The sequence below is a fragment of the Amblyomma americanum genome, chromosome 1 (genome assembly GCF_052857255.1).
Source record: "Amblyomma americanum isolate KBUSLIRL-KWMA chromosome 1, ASM5285725v1, whole genome shotgun sequence".
Taxonomy (NCBI): Eukaryota; Metazoa; Arthropoda; class Arachnida; order Ixodida; family Ixodidae; genus Amblyomma; species Amblyomma americanum.
Genome location: NC_135497.1, coordinates 196,180,994 through 196,193,583, shown reverse-complemented (window position 1 = coordinate 196,193,583; position 12,590 = coordinate 196,180,994).

Here is a 12,590-nt window from a genome sequence, read left to right as displayed (position 1 = left end):
ATGTCAGTGCACGTTAAAGATCCCCAGGTGGTCGAAATTATTCCGGAGCCCTCCACTACGGCACCTATTTCTTCCTTTCTTCTTTCACTCCCTCCCTTATCCCTTTCCATACGACGCGGTTCAAATGTCCTACGATATATGAGACAGATACTGCGCCATTCCCTTTCCCCAAAAACCAATTATTATTATTATTATTATTATTATTATTATTATTATTATTATTATTATTATTATTATTATTATTATTATTATTATTATTATTCAAAGCCAATGTCAAACCCAAACAATGGCCCGAGCTGGTTTGCCGAGCAAGGGCCAAAGGGCCAAGGTAGGCATGGTTGGCTGCCAGACACGGGCCATCATCGGGCTAAGCAAGCTGTTTCTCTTGGGATATCGACCCGCATGCACATGAACGACGAAATTGACACGGCTGATTTTTTTAGACGGCGTATGCCTGGTGTTGCTCAGGCATGCAGTCCGGCAGCAAAGAAGAGCTGTCATTAATTTATCGGCAAATCATGGCCGTGCGCACTCAGTGAGCTAGTTACAAACCTCTATCGGTCAAGCCATGACGTATACCCTACAGTGCACTCTAAGAGCCATGCGCCGATTACAGCTTAGTTCCCTACGTGTTCAGTTCCTCAGTTTCTATCGCGTTGTTTTTAGGAACGCTACCAAAGCTCTCTTGACCGTGCAGTTGTCGCAAGGTGCCAGACACTATTTTCTGCTACTGCCGTGCGATCGCAACCGCATGTTATGCGCGCTATTGCGTCCTTGCGATGTAACGTACGCCATGTATAAAGCTGATGTGCGAATGCTTTATTTCAGGCTTTCTACAATCGATATCCACGCAACGTAAGTCTTTTCGAAAAATTGATGCGATTTCTCTAGTCAGGCGCGCTTTTCATGGCAGCAAGGAAGGTCGCTACATCATCACAAATATGAAATACTAAGAAGAAACTGTCTTTGCTTGCAATACTGACTGTTAACAGTGCAATACCTGCTACACACGTTTTCCGCTTCGCTTAATACGTGCTGCTGGACGCTAAGACAGGGAAAATTAACCCTGGCAACTGCGCCGGGCTCATAACGCTGACGCTGAAGCGAGGATGCATGGCACATTTTAGTTAAAGGGATGGTATACTATGCAGCTGGCTGTGTGTCGTGAGTGATTACCCCGCTACGCGCGCAGCTGCTAGCCCGGAGCGCATGAAAGTTCGCAGTGCCACAGAAGTTGCTCCAGGCCAACGCATGTGTGCACGCGCAGCACAAAATAACCGCTCGCTACCACATACCGGGTGAATTTTAGACCCCATGGAAATAAAACAGAGATGATAAAGCGCTGACTAAACGACAACAAAGGAAGTACAGTCGGGGACAAAAGTCTCTGGACCGCGTGTGGCTCAAACGAAGCCGATAGCTCTGTTATTAGCCGGCGGCTGGAGAAAAGCTAGAACTGTGCGCTGTGTCGGTTTAGAACGGCGGCGGCGCGGCGCCAGCTGAGAATGTAAATATTTTGTTTTCAGGCGTCATATTGAAAAAATTTAGGCACATATTATAAGCGCGTATGTTGTGTTTATATACTTCTTGCTCACGAACGTGCAGAACCTTTCTTGTTTTTTGCGTCGTATAGTGGCAATTGCTTTATTTTTTCTGTCCTTCTGTTATACAGGCATTTTTCCATTGCGCAGAGTCAGTGAATTCGTCTATAATTGTTAAGCCGGGGCCGACGTACGTGACACTCGATATGTTAATCGTACTTCGGCTTGTTCTAAATGAGATTGTGGTTATACTATATTCTTTACGTAAAAATAAACAGACCTCTTCTATGACCAACTTTTGCTTGGTCCAGCCCTTTACCTGTCAACTAATCAGTAGATGTTATAATAGAAACATGTCCGTCTGGACAGTTTGTGAAACCACTTGTTCTGAATATTAGTCACCATTTGTTTAAAGTAACTGTTCTTATAAAGGCCTTTTCCCGGAATAAAAAAGAAATAAAACACTTTTTTTTTGAAGCAGGTGAGCATTTTTCTAGCTATGTTACGATGCGTTGATGCCGTTTTGGGACATATCGCTGATTCCACCGAAGCCACAGTGCCCGCGACCCTCAAGTCGTGATTTCGACGTTCCGAAATCGTTGTTTCTTCTCGTTGCGCCATGTTCCGCTTTTGACGAAGTTTCGGAATGCCACGTTGGGTTGTATAGTGACGATACGCATGCTGTTGGGGATGAGGGGTCCTTGAGTGAGCTGACTCTTTCAGCGCCGCAGGTCCCTTCTACGAATGACATTCTGGGGGTTTACATGAGCCCGACAAAAGTCGGGTTTAGAGTCACTAAATAAAGACTTAGAGTACCGTCACTGCAGCACGGCGGTAAGCAGGGGCGGCCATTTTGTTGTTTATCATTGTTGCCAGATTGCCGCTTCGGCGACCTCGCCGCTAACTTTGGCCCGGCCATTTTGTAAACAACGCTGTTAGCCACCCTGCGCTGCGGCGGGGATCGTAGCCGTACGGCGTGGAGCCGCTCAGATGCAAACGGTACAGCTGTTGCCTTCAGTTTATGCTTTCGTCGTGCGGAGCTGAAATGCTGCGAGGCGCGGAATCCCTGGTCACTGAGTCGGTCACCGGCAGCACTCGCAGCACTAGGACTATACCACAGTTGGCCGACTGAAAACGCATAAGCCACAAAATGGCAGCCCCCACTAACCGTCGCAGTGTAAACAAATATCACGTGATGCAAACTGACCAATGATCGTGGCGGCGGCACAGAACAATAGGAGAAAAGAGTGCCGGTCGGGTTAAGTCGGCTGTCGGGCAGAAAACCGGTTGTTGGGCTCATGTATACGCTAGGGGGTCGAGCCAACACCCTCTAAATACTTTCTTCAGGCCTCTCCAGGCCCTCCTTTCCACACGCGCTACGTCACGCCAAGTGTCCGGTCAGGCTGCTCACCAAGCGCGGCTCCGCTCCGCTCGGTTGTCTCCCTCGATGTGCTCGCGCTTGCCCGGGCAAGCACAGACACGAACGCAGTCTTGCAGTGAGCGTCTAGCTGCTGCTTGAGTCTTTCAGCCTGGCGTTGGGTGCATTTCCGTTCGCTCCTCGCACGGCTGTGTCTGTTTCGTGTGGCCGTTTCTTGTGTGGCGTGCGTACCTGTGCTAGCGCACGAATGGGAAACTGATTGCCTGCCGTGTAGCGAGTGCAACTTCGTGAAACATGGGCCGGTGCTGTGTTCCCGGGTGCCGCGGGAACTACCAGAATGGTCCCAAAGTACGTGTTTATTGCTTCCCAAGAGACGAAGTACGAAGAAAAGCCTGGTTGCGAGCCATTCCACGGAAGGATTTCACACCTACAGAGCATTCGAGGGTAAGACTCTGAAATATTGCTTAATAGGCGCTGGTAATTATCTTAGTTGTGAGCTGTCGCTCCCGGAAAGGCATGCTGTCTTTGTAGGCAATGATATCACTTCTTACACTTATGTATGAATTGTCCAGGAAGCATTTAGTTCTGTGGATGTGCATAAGGCTTGTGTAAAAGCTGTGTAAATATGTAAAAGCTGTTCACTATTCAGACTCTTTTTACTTAGTGTTTTAGGCAATGGAGAGTCATGGCGAATGGCCTTGCTTCATTTTCTCGTGCAGGTGTGTGAACTGCACTTCCACGCAGGCGACTTCATTACGACGTTGTCACACCAAGATGAACTGACAGGGAAAATAATAGAGGTGAAGCGTGACAGGCTACAGTTGAAGATTGATGCTGCGCCTTCTGTTTTTCCAAACTGCCCAAAATACTTGTCCTCAACGCCTGGACGGAGTGAATCGCCAGAGACGAAAAAAGCAAGAAGGGAAAACGCTGCTTTGCAGGAGGCTATGAGGAAGTCACTTCAGTCTAATGAGCTTGAACAGAAAAGAAACAAAGTTTCATCTTACGAGGAGTTCAAATCTAAGTTGCCTGGAATCTGCAACACGAAATTCTGGACCGTTTCTGTCGATGAGCAGTGCGTTAGGTTCCTTCTCATCGAGAATGATCCTTCACCTAATGTGAAATGCGCCTTGGTAGTTCTCCCTGATCTGTCACTTTCTGTTTTCTTGAATGGAGTGAAGCTTCTGTCGCTTCCTTCAGGCAGGATTCTGCCAGCTCAAGTATGCGACACCTCCAGCCTGTCCTTGCTGCTAGAAGAACTCGAGATAGGCTTGCATAATATACCTGAGGTGACGAAAGAGTCGAAACATACTAAAGTATTGCAGTTTGTCGGTTCACTGCTTGCAGACCTCATTGAGGACAGTGATACGACGAAAGAACAGTCTTCTTTGCTGAAATTTCTGGTTGAGCAGATAGAGCTTCTCCTCGCGAAACAGCATGTGTATAGCGCAGAGCTGCTGGTATTCGCCAGTATTTTGAATTCAATTTCTCCTCACGCATATCACTTCACAAGAGCTGCATCAAGAATCATTCTGCCCCATCCTTCCACACTGCGCCGTGTTTGCTCAAATTACAAAGCTGACCCTCTTGTGGAGCAAAATCAACCGCACTGTCTCTCCTACATCCGAGAACGAGTCAAATCAATGAAAGACCACGAGAAGACAGTGACCCTGATGATCGATGAGATCCACATAAAACCATACTTCGACTACAAAGGGGGCACAATAGTAGGATCGTCGGTTCATTCAACGGAACCAGCAACAACAGCCCATGTGTTCATGGTACAATCACTCCTTTCTGCAAACAAGGACGTCATTCACATATTACCTGTGAGCAAACTGAGCGCAGAAATTTTGCACGAGCATGCTAAGAACATAATCATTAATGTTGAGAAAATGGGGCTCAAAATTATCGCTGTGATAACGGACAACAATGCTCTGAACCGCAAGATGATGTCGTTATTTGCTACAAGTCCTCAGGTGAGCATTGTCTATCCCCATCCAGCCGATAACGCTCGCCCTCTTTTCTACGTGGTCGATCCTGTGCATCTCTTGAAGTGCATTAGGAACAATTGGATTAACCAGAAAAACCCTGGAACATGCCTCTATTTCCCTGAAATGGACTTGAGTGGAGCAATGCCCGAAGGGCCTCCTCGTATGAAAGCTGCTTCTTTCGCAGCTGTGCGGCAGCTTTATTCTTCAGAGAAGACGTCGCTTGTGAAGGCTGCTTACAGACTGAACGCAAAAGCCGTGAATCCAACCTCAATGGAGCGGCAAAATGTAAAGCTCGCTCTCGACGTCATTAATCAGTTTGTTTCAAATGCCCTCAGGACACATGGTTCCGCGTTCAAGATTCCTCAAGCTGAGTCGACTGCTCTTTTCATTGACGTTATCCTCACATGGTGGCAAATAGTCAATGTTAAGACCCCTTGCAAAGGCCAGAGGCTAAGGGACAGCATGCAAGACCCTGTAAGGTCTGTTGATGACACACAGTTAGCTTTCCTGAGCGGCGTTGTGGACTGGTTGGACGCTTGGGCAAGAATAAACATCACCAGTGGCTCGCTGACGAAAGAGACTCACAGTGCTTTGCGACTGACATGCTATTCTCTGGTAGAACTCTCGCGCTACTGCTTAGAAGAACTTCACTTCAAGTACGTACTGCTGGGCAAATTTCAGACGGATGCGCTAGAAGACCGGTTCGGCCGTTACCGCCAGCTGGCAGGATCACAGTACCACATTTCCGTGCGTCAGCTCTACGAATGTGAGAAGAAGCTTCGTCTTCAAAAACTTTTGACATTTCCACGCGAGGAAACAGAGTTTGAAGACGTAAGTGAGGATCTTGTCCCATGCAACTTTTCTGTGGCTGTCAGCGACGACGATATTACACACGCCCACTCTGACATGGATGCTATTGTCTACATTGCAGGATACGCTGCTCATGCTGCTTTAAAGAAGCTTTCATGTTCTGCTTGCTTCAGCACATTGGTGATTGAAAATCGAGAGATCGAAGCGGAAAATACTGCCATGATAGCTAACCTGTCGAGAGGAGGGCTGAAGTTTCCCCAGCCATGCACAGTTCACATGGTACTGATGACTAAACTAGTTGCAGAGAAGTTGTCTTTTGGAGCAACCGCGGAAGATTTTCTCTCCTGTAGAAATCAACGTGGTGTCGTGATTTCACAGACGATTTCCCTCCTGGACGAACACGACATTGAGACATGTGAAAATGGCCACACTGCACAAACTCTCCTGCGCTTGGTAGTACGCGTTGCAACCAACGTTGTTCTAAACAACTTTTGCAAACTAAGAAATGATGCCATACAAGACAATGCGCAGCAGAAGGCCGCAGCCCGGAAAGCAGCAACGCTTAAGAAGAAGTAAGTTTTATTCCCAAGCAATAAAAATGCTTTGCGCACACTTCATTGCTGGTGTCTCGTCGTTTTTTATTGTAAGGGTCAGATTAGCTGTACAAATACTCAACAGCGCAACATTATTGTGAGTGTCATTATTGCTGTGTGTGAAAGCTTTAAGCAAAACACAATACAGAATAAAACTAACACAATGCGCAGTAGACGGTGTTTTTTTTTTTCAATGTTCACGAACTTCTACTTTAACAACTAGATATACGCATGTGCGGTCTGTGCGGATGGATTTTACCGCACGGCAGACATCATGTACGTGATAGAACCTAATAATTAGATGATTAATTGAAATTAACTAATCAATTTTTTATTATAATGACCAATAATGCGAAATTGGCGGCCGTATGCTAAATTGTTTATTATAAAAAACTGTATTAGCAGCTCGAACTTTCTTGACAATAAGGTGTTCTGCAATAAAAAAAATATATAAAGCAGATAAAATGATAGCCTAAGGCGCGCACAAACTAGCGAATTTCTTTTCTGCAGCAACGACAAAAATGAAAATGAAGGAATCACTTATAAGGCAGCTACGTACGGCAGTACCCGAATAGTGCAGACGGGCGCGGCGCGCTGAAATCGCGGAGCGCGGGGCCTGCACGGTCCCTTGGCGTGACGTCACGCGGCCGGTGGAGAGGCCTTAGCATTGAGAGGGTGTTGGTCGAGCTAAGTGATCGCCGAGTCGAGCTGGGCCAACACCACCTAAGCTGGGCCAGCCCGGCTGCAGGGGGTGGGTTGACTCGTCCCGACGTTGGCCAGAACCGGTTTAAAGAACCATGTATACGCTGCCGCATCGGCTTAGCGCCTCCTCTCCTGCCTCCTCTCTGGTCTGGCGGCGCTGGGCGAGATTAAAGAAGAGCGGGAAAAGCGGATCCAGCTAAAAAAACAGGTTGAAGCGCTCAGGTCGCGGCCGGCTGGGCACCCCAGTTCGGAGAAGTGTCAGGCGGGGGACGAGGCTCGTCAATCGTACAGTGCTGTAGTGCAGCGAGCATTGAGTGAGAAAAATGAGAACGAAATGAAAAAGGTTAGAGCGGGCATGGAAACTCGCGACAATAGCGTACAGCGGCAGGAGAGGCAGCTAGAGCGATCCGGAGGCCAACAGATGGAATTAGGAAGCGAACGTTTGGGGCGCAGGAGAGTTCTGGTGGTCGGGGACTCGAATGTAGCGAGGGTTGAGGGAGGCGTTCTGACGGCAGTGAAGGCAGACAGGCGGGTGCAGGTGGAGGCTCAGTCGGGAAAGTGCATGGTGGATGCAATGGCCAGAGCCCGGGAGGTGGTGGTGGGCAGCATGGATGGCGAACACCTTGTGGTCATCCATGCTGGTCTCAATGATGTACTGCAGGGGAGGAGCCAGAATCTTGAGACGCAGTTGGAGGTGGGGATGCGTAGGCTTAGAGAGGCCTCTGAGAGTGTGCATGTGACCATATGCACAATCCCAGAGGTCCAGAGACAGGCTCGCGAAACGGAAAGGAGGGTCGTGGAGACTAATCGGGTAATTAGGCTATTGAGTCGACGACTAAGATACGAGGTGATGGAGGTGAACAGGGAAGTGTACGAGGTTAGGCCCCACCCTTTTGCACAGGATGGCATCCACTACGGTGGTGCCACTGGCAAGAAGGTGGGTAGTAGGATAGGTCGCCAGGCAACAGCTTTTTTGGGGGGACCCAGAGCTCTGAAGGAACCAGTGTAGAGAAGGAAGAATTAAGATCAAACGGACAATGGAACCATAGGGGAAGAAAGAGACGCAAGCGCCAGGGCCAAGTTAATTCAGATATAGGTTTCATTAACATGCAAGGTGGCAGGAATAGACTGAAATGGGAGGAAATAGAAGAACATTTAAGACAGGAGGAATTAATGGTATATGGTTTAGCGGAAACACATCTTAGAGACATGGAGCAACCACCCTGTAACCCAGACTACGCATGGGAATATTGCAATAGAACAGAGGGCAGCAGAAAGGGAGGTGAAATTGGGGCATTCATTCATAAAAGTATGAATTTTCAAAGGGTTAGACTGGGATGCAGGGAACATTTATGGCTAAAAGGAACAGTGGCAGAAAAGACGGGAGCAGAAAAGACGGGAGTTGTGCGAGCAAAAAGAAAAAGAAGAGCTTCGGTTGGCTCAAGAGAGACGGGAGGTCCGTGAGGCAGAGGAAAAAGCGAGAGAACATGCTCGAAAAATGAAGGAGCTCGAAATCGCGTCGAACGGAGGGAATATGGCGCGTGTTAGCACAGTAGCCTCGGTAGAGGAGCAAGGGAGGCAGAGATTACAGGATCTCGTCTCATCATACCGCGTAGGAGGCGATATTGCACTCTTTTTGGTAAATTTCGAACGTGCATGCGGGAAGGTGCACATCGACAAGAGCGCTTGGTCGGAGAAGTTACTTCCTCTCCTTCCGTGCGAGGCGGCCGAAGTGGTGGCTCGCCTCTCACGGGAAGAGTGTGATGATTACGAGAAGGTAAAGAGCGCACTGCTTAGACAGTACCGGCTTTCTGCTGAAGCCTTTAGTCAGCGATTCAGGCAGGCAAAGAAAGGCGGAGGGTCGCATACTGACTTAAACGAGTGGCTTAAGACAGCTGAGGTGCACGGAAGTCATGACAAGGTACTGGAGTGCATCGCACTAGAGCAGTACTATAGTGCGATTCCAGATCTGAGGATATGGCTGCAAGATAGGCTAACAGATATAGACCTAGACAAAGCGGCACAGCTCGCAGACGAGTATTACGTTCGCCGAAACCTCCAAAGCAAGGCAGGGCACGATAACAGGTTAGGAAAGGGAGAAACCTATTTAAAGAAAATCCCAGACCGAAGGGTGCCACCAGCACGCCGGGATCACCGAGCAGAGGATGCGGGATCAAAAGGAGGAGGTAGCAAAAAAAGATTGGGTCACCTAAATCTGCTGATTCGCCGAAACAGCAGGCACCTGGAGCTCACGCATTTGAAGCGCGAAAGCCCATTGTCTGCTATAATTGCAACAAGGGGGGGTCACATCTCATTTAACTGCAAACAGCAAAAGATGGCGTTCGCGTGTATGCGAGAGTCGGAGGAAAACCTTAAATTGCTGGAGCCATACATGCGGGACGTGGTGATAAATGGCAAGAAATTCAGAGCACTGCGGGATTCAGCGGCTACCATGGATGTTGCTCACCCGTCCTGTGTTTCCTCCACGGACTACACCGGCGAATGCGCCTGGATTAAGCAGGTCGCCGAAGAACAGAGTGCATGCTTGCCTATAGCGAAGGTGACTCTAGAGGGGACTTTTGGCAGGCTAGACACAGAAGCGGCAGTTAGTGCAAACTTGCCGACACACTTGCCCTACCTGTTTTCGAACAAATCCGAGCAGCTGCTGAAAGAGAAAGGTCTCTCACCTCGGGCTAGACTTGCATGGCGCTAACACGTTCTGGAGCGCGAGAGCTCACAAAGAAACCCGACTGCGCTTCGACAAAGGAGCAGGTACCGAACCATTCTCCCGACCACCCGGGGGATCCTTGCAGCAAAACTTATCCGTCTAATCCGCATGACCATGAAGGTGTTCCCGAACCAGCGGTAGCTCATGAAATCCAAGGAACTGCCGATTCCGTAGGGAATGGGGCAACAGGAACCAACGCGAAGGGTTCGACATTAACACCAGCTTCGACTTGTTGGGAGGAGTTGACTAAGGTTGATAGGAAAGCACTCATTGCAGAGCAGAAAAGCGACCTATCGTTAAGAGCTCTAAGCAATAATGTGAGAGAGGGAGTCGCCAGAAAGAACATCAGCTTTCATGAAAAATCAGGCCTTCAGTACCGGAAATACTGCGACTCAAAGGGACGCACATATAAGCAACTCCTGGTGCCCGAGAAGTACCGGCGGCAGCTTCTAGAGCTCGCACACGGAAATGCATGGGCGGGCCAACTGGGCATAAAGAAAACAAAAGGTAGATTAGCCCTAGAATATTACTGGCCTGGCTGCTGGAAAGATGTGGAACAGCTTGTTAGATCTTGCGACACCTGCCAGCGGGTCGGCAAGTCGACGGATAAATGGAAAGCGCCCATGACACTAGTTCCCATCATTACAAAGCCCTTTCGGCGTCTTGTAATAGATACTGTCGGCCCGCTGCCAGCATCCAACTCTGGTTCTAGCTACATTCTGAGCTCACTGAGCGTGGCAACCAAATTTCCCGAGGCCATTCCCTTGAAGGAGATAAGTTCCGCATGTGTTGTAGACGCCCTTTTGTCAATTTTCTCTCGCATGAGGTTCCCTGCAGAGAAACAAAGCGATAACGGGAGCGTGTTCACAAGCTGCTTGAAAACGTTCTTTGAACGGTGTGGGATTAAAATAATCCGCAGTTCCATTCACCACCCTCAGTCCAATCCAGTCGAGCGCATGCACTCAGTGCTAAAACGGATACTTAGGTCTCTGTGTTTTGAGCATAAGGGAGATTGGGAAGGCTGCATTCCAGCACCACTCTTTGCAATGACATCCGTCCCCCACGAAAGCACAGGATTTAGCCCCGCTGAACTATAGTCTACGGGCGTGACTTGAGGACCCCGTTGCGCATGCCGAGGGAGTCATAGGAGGGTTAGAGATGATCCCTGTGTAGTGGAATACGTTCTAAAGCTACTGGAAAGACTTGCGAAACCAGAGACCTCGTGGAAGCAAATGTCAGAGCACGCAGTCACTGTCTAAAGTGTACTACGACAAATCTGCACGCAAGCGCACCTTTCAACCTTGCGACCAGGTGATGTTGCTGCGTCCGTCAAAAAGGAACAAGCTTGAGGTGCAATGGGAAGGGCCAGCTAAGGTGGTGTCCAAGCTTTCGGACACTAACTATGAGGTAAATTTTAAGAACAAACACAATCGGATAATCCACAGTAATTTGATGAAGCCATATGTGCAGCGTCAGGCCATGGTTAACATGGCGCTTAACATGCCAGAGGAAGAGATCTCAGACATACATTGTCCCACATGAGGACGAGCAAGCATCGAATGAGCTGCTAAATTCAATCGACAGAGAGTCACGTTTGACGGAAAGTCAACGAGGAGACATGAAAAACATCGTCCGTGATTTTGAGGCGGTGTTTTCAAACAAGCCAAGAAAAACAACCATCATCGAACATGACATTCAGCTGTCCAGCGAACAGCCGATCAGGAGCAAACCGTACCGTGTCTCTCCAAGACAAAAGGAAATCATGGAGACGGAGATCCGCCGTATGTGCAAACTTGGCGTCATAGTGCCCTGCGAAAGTGACATACGTCACCAATCATTATTGTAGAGGTTCCAGGCAAGGATCCGAGACCTTGCGTGGACTACCGGAGACTGAATTCAATCACAGTGGACCAGACCTACCCCATTCCAAACATCGAGGAGAGGGTTGAAACAGTCGCTAAATCAGAATATATATCCACACTGGATTTAGTTTGTGGGTACTGGCAGGTGCCACTCACTGAGCGCGCCAGCAGGTACGCAGCATTCGTGTCCCCCGTGGGCACGTTTCGCCCTGTAATGTTGAGCTTCGGCTTGAAAAATGCTCCGTACTGTTTTTAAAAGTTAATAGACCAAGTGCTGCGGGGACTTAGATTTCGCTCTCCCCTACCTTGACGACGTGGCCGTTTTCTCAAAAACTGGGAGGAGCACATTGAACACCTACGTATTGTGTTGCCGACTGCTTGAGGCTAGTTTAACGGTAAGGGCGGGAAAATGCCACCTGGGGTGCGCCGAAGTGAACTATCTTGGGCACGCGGTTGGACGAGGCCAACGCAGACCTGCAGAACTTAAAGTGGCTGCCGTGGTGGAGTACCGTCGCCCAACCACAAAATCGGAACTCAGGGCTTTCCTTGGCCTAGCAGGCTATTATCAGCATTATGTGAAGGACTACTCTGACTTAGCCAGCCTCCTGACCGACGCGCTGAGAAAAAGTGAGCCTACGAACCTTTCTTGGGACCAAAAGAAAGAGAAGACATTTCAGAGTCTGAAAACGGCCCTAAGCAAGCGCCCAATACTGGCAGCGCCAGATTTCTCGAAACCCTTTATCATACAATGTAATGCCAGCGATCGCGGGTTAGGCGCTATTCTTTGCCAGGAAAGCGATGGCAGGCACACACGGCCTGTCCTTTACTTGAGCCGCAAGCTCAGCACGCGGGAAGAGGCATATAGCACGTCTGAAAAAGAATGCGCATGCCTCGTTTGGGCAATAGACAAACTGGCATTCTACGTCTCCGGGTCCCGTTTCATAGTAGAAACGGACCATTGCCCTTTGACTTGGCTGCACAA